Below are 15698 nucleotides of genomic sequence, written 5' to 3'. Positions count from 1 at the left end.
ACATAAAGATTTAATACAAGTAGCCAAAAAGAAGGCTTTCCACACTGCGGCTCACAACCATGTACAACTCCAGTTTCGGGGAATGTGATGTTATCTTCCGACCTCTTCAGTCAACAGGCATACATGTGGGTGCACATACATGCAAGCAAAACACTCAGGCATCAACTGAAAGAGAATTAAAAGGACAGATTCAGGGGTAGGCTAGTCATAGTGGTAGGGATCTTCCCTAGAAGGCTCAAAGCCCTCTGGTTAGATTCTCAGCCCTGTAAAAACAGAGCAAATGTGACTGGGGGTTCAATGGGAGTTGTTATCACCGAACCAATCCTCCTAAGCAGTTCTCACTACTCCGTATAGAAAACTTTCACAGCTCAGTATGGCTCACACTCACACCATTCGGTCACCCTAGTTCCCTAGGAGCCTCTTCCCTGCTTGAGTGAGGCCAAGCTACTGGACAAGTATAGTATAGGTAGCATCTGCTCACCAGCAAGACTTTGGTTGCAGAAAGCTAAAACAAGCTTTTTTTCCTAACACAATCTATTTTTTCTCCATTTGACTACTTTTTAGTCACATCTTTACGGGTGAATTATGCTTTTGATTTATAACTGAAACTGTAAAAAGGAGGAGGCTCTCTACTACTAGGCAGTAGCAAACATATATAACAAACATATTAAGATGTGTCGGTTCCCCCTTTTCTAATTTTCTGGTCACCTTGGCTTAAAAGCCACCAATCTTCTCTGCTGAGATGCTACAGCAGTAACTTAAAACCACACTTTGGCATATTTAATTTTCTTAATAAAATATTTATTTTAAGCCAGGAGGTGGTGGCACATGCCTTTAATCCCAGGACTTTGGAGGCAGAGGCAGGCGGATCTCTGTGAGTTCAAGGCCAGTCTGGTCTACAAGAGCTAGTTCCAGGGCGGGTTCCAAAGCTACAGAGAAACCCTGTCTCGAAAAGCCTACACACACACACACACACACACACACACACACAGAATGCTACAGCTACTGAATATATGTTATATACTTGAAGCAACTGGCTAAAAGGTTCTGCACTCTTTATCTACATAAAATTCTTTCTAAATTATATACGTTATATAACATGAAAATCTACTACAGCATAAACTGTCACACTGTTATAACATATATTGCTATTTTTCACTATCAAAAACTAACTAGACATTATTTTGGATATTAAACATGCTACCTTAAAATTCTGGACAGCAGTTTGGTAGTTTCTGTTTCACAAAAATTTAAGTTAAAAAAAAAAACCTTTAGTTTTCAAACAACCTATGGATATTTACTCTACCTTTATTTCTAATGGTGATTAAGTATGTTAATACTTCTTTAAAGAAATTAAGTCCTAGCCCATTACCCCTTTCTTCAAAACTAAGATGGTTTTCAATGAAGGACCTTTTGTTTTAAACACATACATTATAGGGTAGATAACAGAGAACAGTAAAAGGGAAAGAAATATTTGAAATGAAAATTATTCCGAACCAATGATTTTTTTAGCTCACCTTCATCCTTTTTATTGACATCATCTGTGGCAAAGTCTCATCTGATACAGAAGAACTGGTAAGCAGCCTCATCTAGCACGCAATATGTTTACCCAGGAAGCCTGTTTGCCCTGTGCTCCCAAGCAGACACTTCACACACCTGGATGCAGGATAGACCTTTACACAGGGCCCAGTCTATCAGCTACAGAAGCAGTCATTAGCATTTCCACAGCTCAGATAAAGCGCTTTCACACTCTGCCTAATCTTCCACTAACACAGCCTGGTCTCAAGCTTTTATTAAATGTGAGGAATGCAACAGTTTAGAAATTCAAAACAGGTCACATATGGAAAACTACCTTTACACTTTTCCTATGTCTCATTCTTTTTTCTTCTTACATCATGAAGATGCACGCTAAAGTGTCATGCCTTTTTTGGAAACTTTCTCCAAAAAATGTCAGAAAATTGAGCCTGTTCTGAAGAGGACTGTAAATAGCTGGTTAAAGAATAAAGTAGAGTGGTGTGAGGGAAAGCAGACTCTTGCACTCGAGTCTAGAAAGGCAGACTCAGCAAGGCCCGGTGTCACATCTGTGACTACTGCTCCAAGTTCAAAGACACCAGGGCTACAATGAGACCCTATCTCAAAACAGAACAGTGGGAAAGGATTTTGGTTTCAATCTCATTGTGTTAGCTACACACAAAGGCAATTTTGGACAAATATAGCTAGACTTTCTAAATGTCCCATGACTTTTAAGGTTATTTAGAGACTACCAGAGAGAACGTTTAGTCCAGAATTAGCTGGCATTATTACTACCCCTAGGTAGTTACAGCTCCAAAGGCAGGAGTCCCCAGCTAGACAAGACTGTACAGTCAACAGTACATTCTATCTGCAAAGAATGGTGCAGAGGTCAGCGAGGTGGCTGTTCTAATCATTTTATTAAGCAAAAATCAGGTGGCTCATGCTAAGAAGGCGAGGAAAAGAAGTGGACAGATCCTAGATAAAACTACCGATTTACAGTTAAAACTTTGTGGTTACCTGGGGAACAGAAATCATCAGAATGACACCCAAGTCCGAATCCCCGGTTCCCCACATCCCCCAACCACAGCTTGGTAAGCAGCAGGATGACTACAGTCTCAAGTACCATACCCGCCCCCCTCCACAACAGGCGCACTCACGTGCATATGTCCCTGTCCCCCTCCTCCCTCCCTCTCCCTCTCAGACACACACACACACACACACACACACACGCTAAAGAATCCAGTCCTGGAACCAATAACAGTAAGGACACGTGGCTGGAATGAGGAAAGGGTTAAGAATCCTAACAGTTCTATTACATACTGGATGGTTACAGGGAGACACATTTACAAAGGACACAGAGGTTCACAAATAGGAGCACAGATCGTGTGAACTGAACTCATGAGATTTTCAAAGCTGCCAAGAGTACTAATGTTACTGAGGGGAAGAGATTCAGGTGCCTGCACAGGGCAGAACTGAAATGTACAAAGATGGATCTACTCTCATCTTCCCAACACCACTAACCATAACCTGCTTCAATTGAACTCTAATCACATCAAAACCAAGAAGACCAAATTCACCCAACAGAGTCAGATATCAGCTCATAAATAAGTACTTCCTATGTTACCAACAGAAGTCACCTCATAAAACACTTAGAAGTCAATACAGGACAGACATTTCAAAACTCTAAAATCTGTTATTATACAGAACAAAGAAACCTCATAAATAACAGCTTCTAGGTTGCCTCAAGTTTTATCAACTTACTGCCCATTAAAATTTTTCCTCATATGAGCCATACGATGGTTTGTGGCTTTAATCGCAGCACTAAGTAGGCAGAGACAGGCAGATCTTTGTGAGTTCGAAGCCAGCCTGGTCCACAGAGCTAGTTCCAGGACAGACTCCTTAGCTACTGAGAAATCCTGTCTTGAAAATAAACAAAACAAAAAACCAAAAAATTTTCTCATATGACTGAGAGTAAAAAATATCATTACATCCGTTTGAACTGCCTAACAGTAGGGACTTTGACTGCATTTTTAAACACGTCTCACATCTTTCTCCAACATCTAGGTAAATTTACAAATTCTCTTCTCCCTATACTCATTCACAGACATTTACTCTTCCCCTAAGCCAATGAACTGAGAGGACAGTTCCTACTTGTCAACCAGAGACCAATAGAGCAAAGAAGCAGGAGAAAAACTGATCAGGGCAATCATTTCTCAAAGTGTTAGTGCTCCCCAGAGCACATAAACAGGTAAATCTTTACCTTAGTAACTATTAAAACGTAATCAACAGGCATCACTTAAGTGGCTGCTACTAAAATTACTATGTATGTAATTATTTTCATCTCTACTTGATGTGGTAAGGTTAAATAGTAGGAAATCAAACATTGTTTCGAAGAATAAGGGACATATTTATGAAGAAAATACAAATAATTTAAAGTGTTTTCTTCTTTTCCAAACATGAAGAAATAAACATGTCTGGGAAAGAAAATCATTCATTAACCATAACAAAAAAATTGGCATTAGACAGCCCCCTGCCCCCAAACCTCTACTGCCCTAGAAACAAACAATCAAGACAAGCACAGCACTAGCAGCTTGGAAAATAATGATACTAAGTCATCAGTAAATTATATGAAAAATTTACAGGAAACAAACTTATTTGCAACGCAGAATGAGATCGCCTAAGTCAAGATTACATGTGCTCACTAAGAGGAACAGTCCATGCTTATCATTATCCCTATTAAAAGTTAGTAATTTCCAATTCTGCCTTAAAACAACTGTCAAATTTATTCTGCAACATCAGTCCACCAGCTCTAACTCAGTTACAGCCTATCACACCTAGAGACCAGTTCCTGACAGCGTGGATCAGCACTCTTGGAAAACAAAGCCTGCCCGTAAGCACAGACATGGCTGTAAACACTGTGTATAAAGTTATCTTTTACCTTTAACTAAAACCTGCAAATACTGGAAAAGTATTGATATTTTAAAACATAGAACTATATAAGTTTTGCCTTTTATGTACAGAAACACAATTAACAATGGCTATTTAATTATTACATGTTCAGAAAAGGTAACGAGTGCTCTCATTGGGACTCTCTAAAAAAAAGTTCCTGATATATTTTCTTTGGAAAAAAAATGTTTGTTATGGTATAAGCCTACAGAAGCAGCACATACTCAGGAGAGCTGGCATCAACAAAGCCAGTGTAAAGTGTTAAGCCTTGAACATGCTGAGAGCAATATGCATAATAAATCAACAAAACAGCCAACAGATACACAATTGCTTACTAAAGTGGGTAAGCTAATTTTAATATCCAGAAAATAGATTTAGATCCATCTGTATCTTGGAAAATAAAGCTTAAAATAGATTATTTGTTTAGACAAAAACTAACCAACAATGCGGAGCTCAAAAGGCACAAAATTAACAGAAAATTAAGGGGTTATTCTCAAGGAACTCTGAAGCTGCCCTGTGGACAGCGACAGAAAAGGGCAAAATCTTCCTGGAAAGCAACCTGGCCAGTGAGGGTTGACATTCTTTAATCTAGGTAAGCCTATTCCACAGGCGACTTCCTTCCTGAATAAATTAGTATTTTGCAAAAAGTACTGTAGTATACACAGTCACTGCAATACCATTTAAAATAATGAAAAATGAAGAACCACCTAAAGATGAAAAACTAGAACTAGATCAGTTGAGAGGACTAAACAACTACCAGAACTAAGACCATTTTAACACGAACGTCCAGTACACAATTACAACTATTGTAAAATGCAGAAAGTAGAGGGAAAACGAGGCCATGCAATTGTACTGTGAGCACACGTGTGACTTACTGATTGTACTACAATACTGTTTAAGCAATAGCCACAGGAGAAAAGAATTCATTTTAAATGCTTCGCGTGCTCTGGAACAAGCAGACAGCAAACACACACACACACACACACACACACACACACACACACACACACTGGCTGGGAGGGCTGGGCTGGCAACTGTGTTGATATGAAAAGGAACTTTTTATACCTCGATTCCTGAGAGCAAAGGGCACAAGAGAAAAAAAAATACTGACGCATACTTGTAATTACGTTAAAAGATCCATACTTTTTCCAAGTTTTGGTAGCCCACATATAGCTATTAAAAATATAAACCCACTTTTTCCCGTTTTAAAGAGAAAACCACTATCTTTGCCTTTCAAAAAAAATGAATTCTGAAGAAAGCAGTTTTATTTTGTTATATGTACTATCTATCAATAACGTTTCTACTGAGATACTAAAAATGTAAACATATTCCTAAATTTAAAATACACTGGAGTTAAAGGGGGAGTGGTATACTAAGAGAAAAAAAATCAAACAGTGACATTTCTATTTTTTAAAAAGAACAAATTTCTCATTCTTTTAGCAAGTTAACAGTTTAGATTTAAGGAAAATGATATCAAACAGACCTCCTCAAGATGTCATATATAAACTGACAAATGGCTGCTTCAATATCCGATTCAAGAGAAAAGCCTGCTAGTAAGGATGATTTTGACTGAAAGGTTTTTAATGGCAGTTGCCTTCTAAAATAAAAATAATAATAAAGTCAGGCTTGATTCTTTGAGCACCTATTTCCTGTTCAAACAGCCCTTTTGTTCTGCTTCCCTGCTTAATTTTAATGTTCAGTTTGCATCAGAAAATACAAACAATGACAAAGCCTAGTATACAGAAAAGCATAAAGAAGCAAAAGTATAAAATATAAGACCATAAAAGATTAGAACAAAAATCCTACCAACAAAACCTCCACAATTTTCTGTTTGCTTCACCTCAGATTAACTTCACTTGGAGCTGTACTCCAAAGCAACCAAACCTGAATACCAAGCTCCACCTCCCGCAATGCTAGTGGCTGAAGAGTCCAACCTCCTCCCTGTTAGTGAGGCTGACAGCTGTGATTGGATGTGACTAATATCCATTATTTTAAAGAACTTTTCCTCGCTAGCAGGTTAGGTTAAACACACTAAACCCCTGGATAAGCTGGTTTCTTAAAGAAACAGGCTGTAATGTTTCAGTTTTCCCATCATAAGCGATTTGCTTTCTTTTGTCTGGGCTAAAGTACAATGAAAATTCACAGAAGCAACTTTCATTTACTCGGTGATAAGCTATGGAGATACATGCTTTTTAACATAAATAACGTGGCATTTTTACAAAGCCACGACTGTAGTTATTCTCTTAACAGATTCTCTTTTAACAGAGTTCACGGTTTTTTTTTCAGAGTTCACATTTTATCTAAAATATTTTAAACATCTACACAAAATCCATAGTAAAATCTCGCTAAGAACAAAGCAGTGTGTTCACTAAGATTTAGTGAGAGGACCATTAACTTAAGAAAAAAAAAAAAACAACCAAAAACCAACATTTAAAAAAACAAACCCTCAATGCTAGAGATTCATTTCTAAGCTAAACCCTAAATGCTAAACAGTGGCTTCCAAGCTATCAATCAAGTTCACTGACACAGTCTTGGTATCACAACATACTAAAATACTTAATGAATTGCTATTTCCAGTTAAAACTGCTTATTCACCGCAAAAGGAGATCTAAAGACACAAGGCAATTTGTCTAATGGCACATTCAGAACAAAGTTAATTTGGTTATTTCACAGTGCAAAGGGATCTAACCCAGAACCTCAACCCTACTAGACAGCATCCTGCCATGAGTTCCAGGCAGAAAGTTCAGGGAGGATTGTGTCATTTTTCCCTCAGGTTGTTTTTTGTTTGTTTGAAACAGAGTCCGTACTCTATATAGCTGAGACTGGCCCACAACACACTATGCTGTCTTCTACGCAAGAGGCTGCCTTAGACTCCTAAGTGCTGAGAAGGAAGGAAATCATTATTACCAAATGTAGATGGAAAGTGTATTCCTTTAAACAATCCAAGAAACTGTGCAGGATGGTATTTTTTACTGGACTCTGAGGAGACACTCAGAGGACCCTGACTTTAAGAGAAAGGACCTGCTGTCACTTATACACAGCCACATTCACTGGATTTTATGCTTTAATCAAAACTACTTACATTTTAGTAACTTACCCCAAACTTTGACATTTTTGCATTACCTGATTGACTAGCATTTAAGATGTTTAGTAAAATACACTTTACTATATAAAATTAAGTCAAATTAGGATCTTCTGATTATTTTGTTTGTCTGTTTTATGAGACAAAGTGAAGCTGGCCTTGAACTCCTCATACCTCTACCTCCTGAGTTCCAGGACTACAAGTAAGTGGCACCATGCCTGCTATTTACAGTTCTTAAAATGTTTTCAATTCCCTTATGGATTACAGAATTTTAGATTTAAAGTTTTCAAAGTTCAAAACCTTGTAACAATCTTTCTCAGAGAAAAATTGTATGTTAGAACAGAAAGCCAACAAAATTGTGTTGAACACAGAGAATTCTTTTAACAAACTGAAAAGTCACATAATTGCAACTAGACATGAATATGGAGCAATACCCTGTTGAAGCCCAAACAGCTGCATATTCTATTATGCCCTTTAAGTGGACAAACTGAAAGAGCCAATTCACAGAGGCCTCATCCCAAGATCCTTTGCAACAACTCATTGCTTTGAATGCCCAGCACTTCTTGAGTCAAGTTCAGGTTTTCTTGCTAGTGTGTGATACTTGTGCAAAACATTGGAAGAGAAGTACAGGAGCAATTACCAAAAAGAACACATCTAATTTAAAGTGCAGACTTGAGGAAGACAGAGTGTAGATGACCAAAATGTTTACAAATTAGAGAAAAAGAAAGTTAAAAACTGGCAAGTAGGAAAACTGGCAAGTAGGATCAGATTGGTAAGATGGTTCAGTAGGTAAAGGCCCCTGCGTCTAAATGTGCCCACCAGAGTTCAAACCCACACGATCCCTAGACTGACTCCTGCCAAGTTGTCCTCTGCCTCCAGAAGTGCTCAAAGCATGAACTCAAAAGAACACACAAAAAAATAAAAAATTAGCTTAATAAAAAAGGCAATAACATACTGGTTGACAGAGCACCGAAGAAACTGCTGCTCCGGGTGCAATTTTTCCTTCCAAGTGAATTATCTGTAAGAAATAGATACTAATCGTGCTAACATAGCACTAACACTAACACCAGTCTACTACCAGGGCGAATGGAGAGATGTGAGCCAACTGTGTTGGTACACACCTCTAATCCCAACACCAGGGAGGCTGAGGCAAGAGGGTGACCACAAGTTTAAGGTCAGTCTGGAGTACAGATCAAGAGGCCAGCTTTGACTACATTTTTCGAGATTCTCTCAAAAAGAGAAAAACAAAAAGGGCAGTTGTGGACTTAGAGACCAAGAAGTGAAAGAACTTCCAGGAGATAATCATGATTTTAGGTGGCACACATTAAAATTAAGGTATTTTACTCTATTTCTCACGGCAGAAGAGAGCATCAAAATCAAGTGCCCAGAAGCAGTATCAAACCCAGGACGTACGTACCTAAATTCCATGACAACATACTGTGTGGTAAGAACAAGGAGCCTGCATGACGCTGTGAAGCTCTGTGTGAAACTGTCAAGGACAGACTGCATATTCTTTATGGGAACCTAGGTTTCCCCAAACCTGACCAGCTCAAAAACAATTCATAAAACAGTAAGTGGCCACTCAACAACTTGGTCAGACCAGGTTTGATTTAAAAAAAAAAAAAAAATTCCCCGCATAGGGCTGGGGGCGGTCATGCAGTTGGAGAATGCTTGTCTACTGTGCACAAAGCCCTGGGATTGATCCCCAGAACCATGTGGGTATGACCTCCAGCACTCTACACAAGGCGAGCCAAAAATCCTAGCAATCTAGCAAGCGGAAGCAGGAAGATCAGAAGCTCAAGGTCATCCTTGGTTATTAATGTAATTCTAGGCCTGCCCACCCCACAGGAGACACTGTCACAAAACAAAACTAAAAAATCTAAAAAGATAGCATCCATTGTTGTTTTTACAAAAGCAATTCATTCTGGCACTTTCCCTGGAAAGAACAGGCAATGTGCAAAGTCACCAATGAAAAGACCACCCTGACTTCAGCATAACACGCTGGGATCAGCGAGAATAGGGTCTGAAATCAACTATCTACGGGGTAAAGGAAACAATTTTCAAAACATTTTTCCCTGGCAGACAGGCATTACCTCCAGCAGCGAGGGATGCGCTTTAGTTTACCAGCCCTGGAGTGGCTTATCTTCTTACTGGGGGTGGAGGAGAGCACAAAGCCTATGCCCATTCAACCACACACTGCACACAAACGAAACATTAAGAAAATTAAGACAGGCCGGGCAGTGGTGGCACATGCCTTTAATCCCAGCACTCGGGAGGCAGAGGCAGGCGGATCTCTGTGAGTTTGAGGCCAGCCTGGTCTACAAGAGCCAGTTCCAGGACAGGCTCCAAAGCCACAAAGAAACCCTGTCTTGAAAAACCAAAAAAAGAAAGAAAGAAAGAAAGAAAGAAAGAAAGAAAGAAAGAAAGAAAGAAAGAAAGAAAGAAAGAAAATTAAGACAAACTACAGATAGGAGAGAATAAACCAAGCTGATAGGAATATAGGAATAAACTCTTTATACAAGAGTCAGTAAGCTGCTCTGTTTAAGGTATGCAAATAGATTAAACAAAGTCACCAATAAGCACAAATTAAATGGAAATCAAGACAAAATGTAAGGAAAAGAAAAGCATTCATAATTCTCATGTATTGTTCTGGGCTGCAGGCAAACAATGTTGCTTAATAACCGAAGTATGAAAAAACAAATATTCCATGGGTCTCGATCAAACTGCTAGATGGAGAAAAACATACTACAGATTTGTAAGGTTTTTTCCTCCCTACTTCATTGCCTAAACCAGGAAAAAAAATATTTTTTCAACGATGATTTATTTTCTATCATCTAAAAAAAGATGATTAATAAAATATCATTTTCGGTGTTATGATAAAAGACAAAGACTAGTTATTAGATAGCTATGAAAAGACTATCTTGGTTTTTTTGGTTTTTTTTTTTTTTTTTTTTTTTTTTTGCTTTGCTTTGATTTTTTTCAGACAGGGTTTCTCAGTGTAACAGCCCTGGCTCTCCCAGGAGGAGCTTTGTGGAGCAGGCAGGCCTTGAATTCAAAGAGGGGCCAGTCTCTGTAGGGAGTGCTGGGCTGAAAGGCGTGTGCCACCACACCCGGCTTTGTTTTGTTTTTTAATTACCAAAGCAAACAAAGCAATCTTACAACTTTTCAAAGTGGAAATTGAGCAGATAAGTCTCCTGTCACGGGTCCTGCTCCTGGAGAGGACCCCACATCCAGTTCCAGTTCTCAGTACCCACAATTGTACTCACAACTTCCTATAACTCCAGCTCCAGGGTATCTGATATCCCCGCTTCAGAATTCCAAAAGCACCTGCACTCACACAAAGAATCTTGTATTTAAGTTAACCACCTCATCACACCTTCTGAACACTGCTTGGGTCTCTGGACATGTTCTCTTCCTCTATAGCAACTGTGTTAGGAGATAGACCATGTCCAGATAAAAGTAACTAAAGTATGCACGTCCAATTCTGAGTCAGAGTAAAACATTAAAATCCTAACTATATAATATACACCAAATATCATTATTCAATATATACCTTTCTTTTTTTTTGGAAAGCCTTTTTATGTAGGCCTGGCTATTTTGGAACTTGCTATGAAGATGAGGCTCCCCTTGCCTGCCTGGGCCTTGAGTGCAGGGATTAAAGTCCTGTGCCATCACACCTGACTACGTATTTTTAAACTTTCATTCTTGTTTTAAAACAAATGTCAAGTTTGTATTTCAATTCTCACTTATTAGGCATGGCTATTTTAGTTACAATAATGTAGCCATTAGTCACATGATTCTAAATCAAGATTAATTATTACTGCAAAAGACTTCTATCTGACCTATCCAATACAAGTCAATAACTACACATGGATTCTGAGTACCTAAAATGTGACTAACATAAATGAAGAACTGTTGTTTAATATCATGCCATTTTAACTACTTAAACAGAAAGAAAAGGCTGGTAGTTACCAAACCATCAAACTTGTCACTGGTGGAAGAAACAGACATTAGAACCATGCTTGATTAATGGATTCCCATTGCTAACTGATTACAAAAGAACTGCATACAACCAACAGAAAGATAAGGCCTATTTTGTAGTAACAGTAGAGAGTTTTCCAGGAAATCACAAGGATGCAAAAATATTATGGGTTGAGGTGGACAGGGGGTACGTGGGGGGGGGGGGGTGAGACACGGAGGGAAGGCTGAGGGAGAACAAAAGTTAAAAATCATCCAAACAGACAATGCATTAGGAATGGTGAAGAAAAGCACTCAGGGCCAAAGAACACAAAAAACAAACGTCTCCAAAGTCAGAGTTGAGCCTATCCCACTCTCCCCTAACTCAGCAGACACCAGGTAGTCAGAGACTGTGTTTCCCTAGCACTAGCCATTTCTCCCCGGGGTGGGGGGTGGGTTCCCGTAACTCCTCCTCTATCTCAAACCACAACCACCGGACAAGCTTTAGGGAGGGTGCGGCGATGACAGTGGATTCAAAAAGTACGCTTGACATTAATTTTAAAGGTTTTGCCAGGTACAATAGCACACACTCAGTGCTCAAGAGGCTGAGGCAGGGGGATTGGAAGCTGGAGAGCAGCCAGGGGTCCACAGTGGGAAGCAATTCTCAAAAATGAGAGTGAAAAAAGTTCCCCCAGGTTGGAGAAACTAAGAAACAACAAACTACCCAGGGTCAACTGTCCATCCTTAGAGATAGACACATGCTAAAAGCACCCAGTTAGCACTTATTGTTTATTTCCAAACACTTTAAAATCTGAAAAGATGTCTGTGGCTTCAGTTGCCTCCCTTTCTTACACTTACAAACTCCACAAAAACAAATAAACAAACAAACAACCACAGCTTGGTCACTGCTGTATCCTCAACACTTACAAAGGCTGGTGTGAATCAGGTGCTCAGAGCAGGGAAAGGAGAAAAATGCAGCTGAGGGAACTGGCCAAACTCATTACATAGCAGGGCTCAAGGCAGGCCTGGAGAAAAGTACTTGCCCATGGTCAGAGACCCAGCAACCAAGTTTTGGAAGTGAAGGGGAGTATTAATACCAAACCGTTGGTATTAATCAGAAATAATTAAATTAATAAATTAAACAGAATCAAGTATTTATTCATTTCAGTATGTAAATAAAGGTGGTGGGTTTTGTTTTGCTGGTTTTTTGAGACAGGGTTTTTCTGTTAACGGTCTGTAGACCAGGCTGAGACCCACCTGCCTCTGCCTCCCACGTGCTGGCATTAAAGGCATGAGCCACCACCTCCTGATTGTTTTTATCATAGAGAAAAAAGGGGGTTGTAGGTAAATTTAAATTTATTTAGTGTTTTGTGTTCAAAAGTATACATGATGCTGTAAGGATGGAGGGTGCATGTGCCACAGCTATGTCTGGAGGCCAGAGGACACTTCTGACATTAGTTCTTTCCTTCTACCTGATGATGAACTCATCTATGACTTCCAATGGCCTGACCCCAGTAATATTTTTGACAGAATTCTAATAACCGCTCGATCATCCAGTTATTTCAATTTACATTTATGTTAAAACACATCTCAGAGGAACGTAGAAATATGGATATGAAAAAAATGAAACTTTAAAGAACTAAGAGAGATGCTGGAGAGATGACTGAGAAATTGAGAGTCAGTGCTGAACTTATAGATAAACGTCCAGCATCCACACCCAGACCAAGCAGCTCACAACCACCTTAACTCCCGCTCCTGGGAAAGGCAATGCCTCTGACTTCTAGTGACACCTGCACTCATGTACACACTGCCCCCCCCGCAATTAAAAAAACAACAATAAAACTAAATATTGGAAAAGAATTAAAAGTTATCTTGGTAGGAGACTACTTTAAATACAAAAGCGGTGTAAAGTTATAAAATATAACTGATGTGCTGGCAAGATGGCTTGCTATATAAGCCTGACAGCCTGAATCCAAAGTCATAGTCTGACTTCCATGTTTTGTTCCAAGCATGCAAGCATTCACCTACCACCTACATCATATGCACAGAATAACTGAGATCCCAACACCCACACGAGAAAGCTTACAAACAACTATAACTCCGATGCCAGGGGCTCCAACACCCATTCCTGGACTCCCAAGGGACTAGTGCTCCACGTATGTGTGTGGGCATACACACACACACACACACACACACACACATACACACACCACACACACACACAATTTTTAAACAAATCTTTCAAAGATATTAACCAAGATACTTTAAAAATTCAAGGAGGGAAACAGGTTAGGAAAGAAGAGACAGGAGGATGGCCTGTAAGCAAATATAAGGCAAATGAAGAGCCAGGAAAAATATTTGCAACACAGAGCAAAAGGCTGCTATCCTACATAGATAAAAGGCTCAATAGGAAAGATCCTACAAGTATAAACCCTGAATCATGGCCAACCAGAATAGAACACACTACAAGTGAATGATGCACATAACCTCCAAAAGCACAAAATATCCTACAAATAATCTCTCACAGTCACCACTGAAAGCATTATATATACTGGCTTTTTGAGACAGGGGTTTTCTGTGGATCAGACTTAGCTGTCCTGGCACTCACTCTGTTGACCAGGCTGGCCTTGAACTCACAAAGATCCACCTTCCTCTGCCTCCCTTTTATTTAACTTAAGTCTCCTGTCATATGAGAAAATTTCAAATTACTTAACATGGCTCTGATTTGAAATCTGCACTGGCACAACCAGTGTATATAAAACACAGTAAAATTGTGTCTGAATTTTATCTCAAGGATTAAAAAGTCACTTAAGGACTTTGAGTCTGGGAGTACTCTAATCTGTAAACGCGTTCAGGGCTGGCATGATGGCTCAAGTGGGTAAAAGTTCTTGCTGTACAAGCCTGATGACCTGAGGCTGATTCCAAGAACCCATGTAAACATGAAAGGGGAGAACTGACTCTCCAATCTGTCCTCTGACCTCCACACACACATGGCCCCACTCACACAGTTTTGTTTTGTTTTTTTAAATAAACATATTTAAATGACCATATAATCTTGCCACTGGAGCAGCCAGAGAAGACAGACTATAGGGATCAAAACCTGAAGGAAGGGTAATAATTAGATGACTACTGTTTTCATCTTCTATAAAACAAAGGAGTTGAGACATCATATTTGGAGTAAGTTTTGAAAGTGGGGCCAGCCTATCTACATTTAGAACTCTGAAACGCTCACACAGTCCTGCCCCATTCTCCAGAATGGCTGGGACTTCAGTGGCATATTAACGCACACACGCTTTGGTAAAAGTTTTAAGAAAGATTTGGCAACAGTTATCAAGACTTTAAAATGTTCACATGCTCTGACTCAGCGTCTGTACCTTGAATGAACTCTAAAGAAACATGTAATAACTTAGGAGATACAAAATACACACAAAGGCCAAAGGTATGCTTGACAAAATGTTAATTAACAATGCTTATCTGAGACAGTACTGTGAGTGGTTTTTCTGCCCTTCCTATTCATTTTCAAACTGTGGGGGAAATCCCCAAACTCTCCACCACTGCCATTATAATGAAATACAAAGCTATTTTTTAAAAGCAGAGTCTATAGCCTATAAAAACAAAACGTTTGCAAGCAACAAATATTAAAAATGCTCCTTTCAGTCAGATGTGGTGGCATGTGCCTTTAATCCTAGCACTGGAGGTAGTGAGTGCGGGAATCTGAATTCCAGGCCAGCCTGGTCTACATAAAGAGGTCTAGGCTACACAGTGAGACCCTGTCTAAAAAAACAAAAAAATAAATAAAAAAGCTGTTCTGTCATGCCTTTAACAAATCCTTTAAAGCTACAGTCATTTTACACACACACCATAAGAAAATACTGCACCATAATTTGTCTGCAGTATGACGAATGTGACATTTTTTAAAAATACCTAAAAAATACTTCAGTGTGCGGTTGACAAGTCTTGAAATATCTACCGCACAGGCACACATCCTTCTCAAAAGCTGCAGAGTGACACGGGGGGTCCTAATGTTTCCCTTACAGGCTCTGCCCTCTGACAGATGCTCCCTTCCGCCAAAGCCTGTGCCAACTAGATAGAGAAAGCTTAGTACGTTTCTATTGCAAGAGTGTTTTAAGGCCACGAAGATTCCTCAGTAATCTGCCAAGGGCTGTGCGGAGGGGAGGAGCGGTGGAGAACAAAAAGGGTG

The 15698-nt window shown here is 39.4% G+C and overlaps 1 protein-coding gene across 3 annotated transcripts in view; it reads right to left on the bottom strand.

Annotated features, from left to right (window-relative positions):
* The window catches only part of Zfand6 (zinc finger AN1-type containing 6), a 59445-nt gene that overhangs the window by 42030 nt on the left and 1717 nt on the right, over positions 1-15698 (bottom strand). The window contains exon 1 of one of the 3 annotated variants that reach the window (XM_048435246.3): positions 6265-6361. The exons of the other annotated variants lie outside the window; for them this stretch is intronic. The gene's annotated coding sequence lies outside the window, so the exon portion shown is untranslated. Of the gene's footprint in view, positions 1-6264; positions 6362-15698 lie in introns of those variants that run through there. 3 annotated transcript variants of the gene reach the window in all.

Source organism: Myodes glareolus, chromosome 24 (genome assembly GCF_982192425.1).
Source record: "Myodes glareolus chromosome 24, mMyoGla1.1, whole genome shotgun sequence".
NCBI classification, from domain to species: domain Eukaryota; kingdom Metazoa; phylum Chordata; class Mammalia; order Rodentia; family Cricetidae; genus Myodes; species Myodes glareolus.
This window is presented reverse-complemented; position numbering and strand designations above follow the sequence as displayed.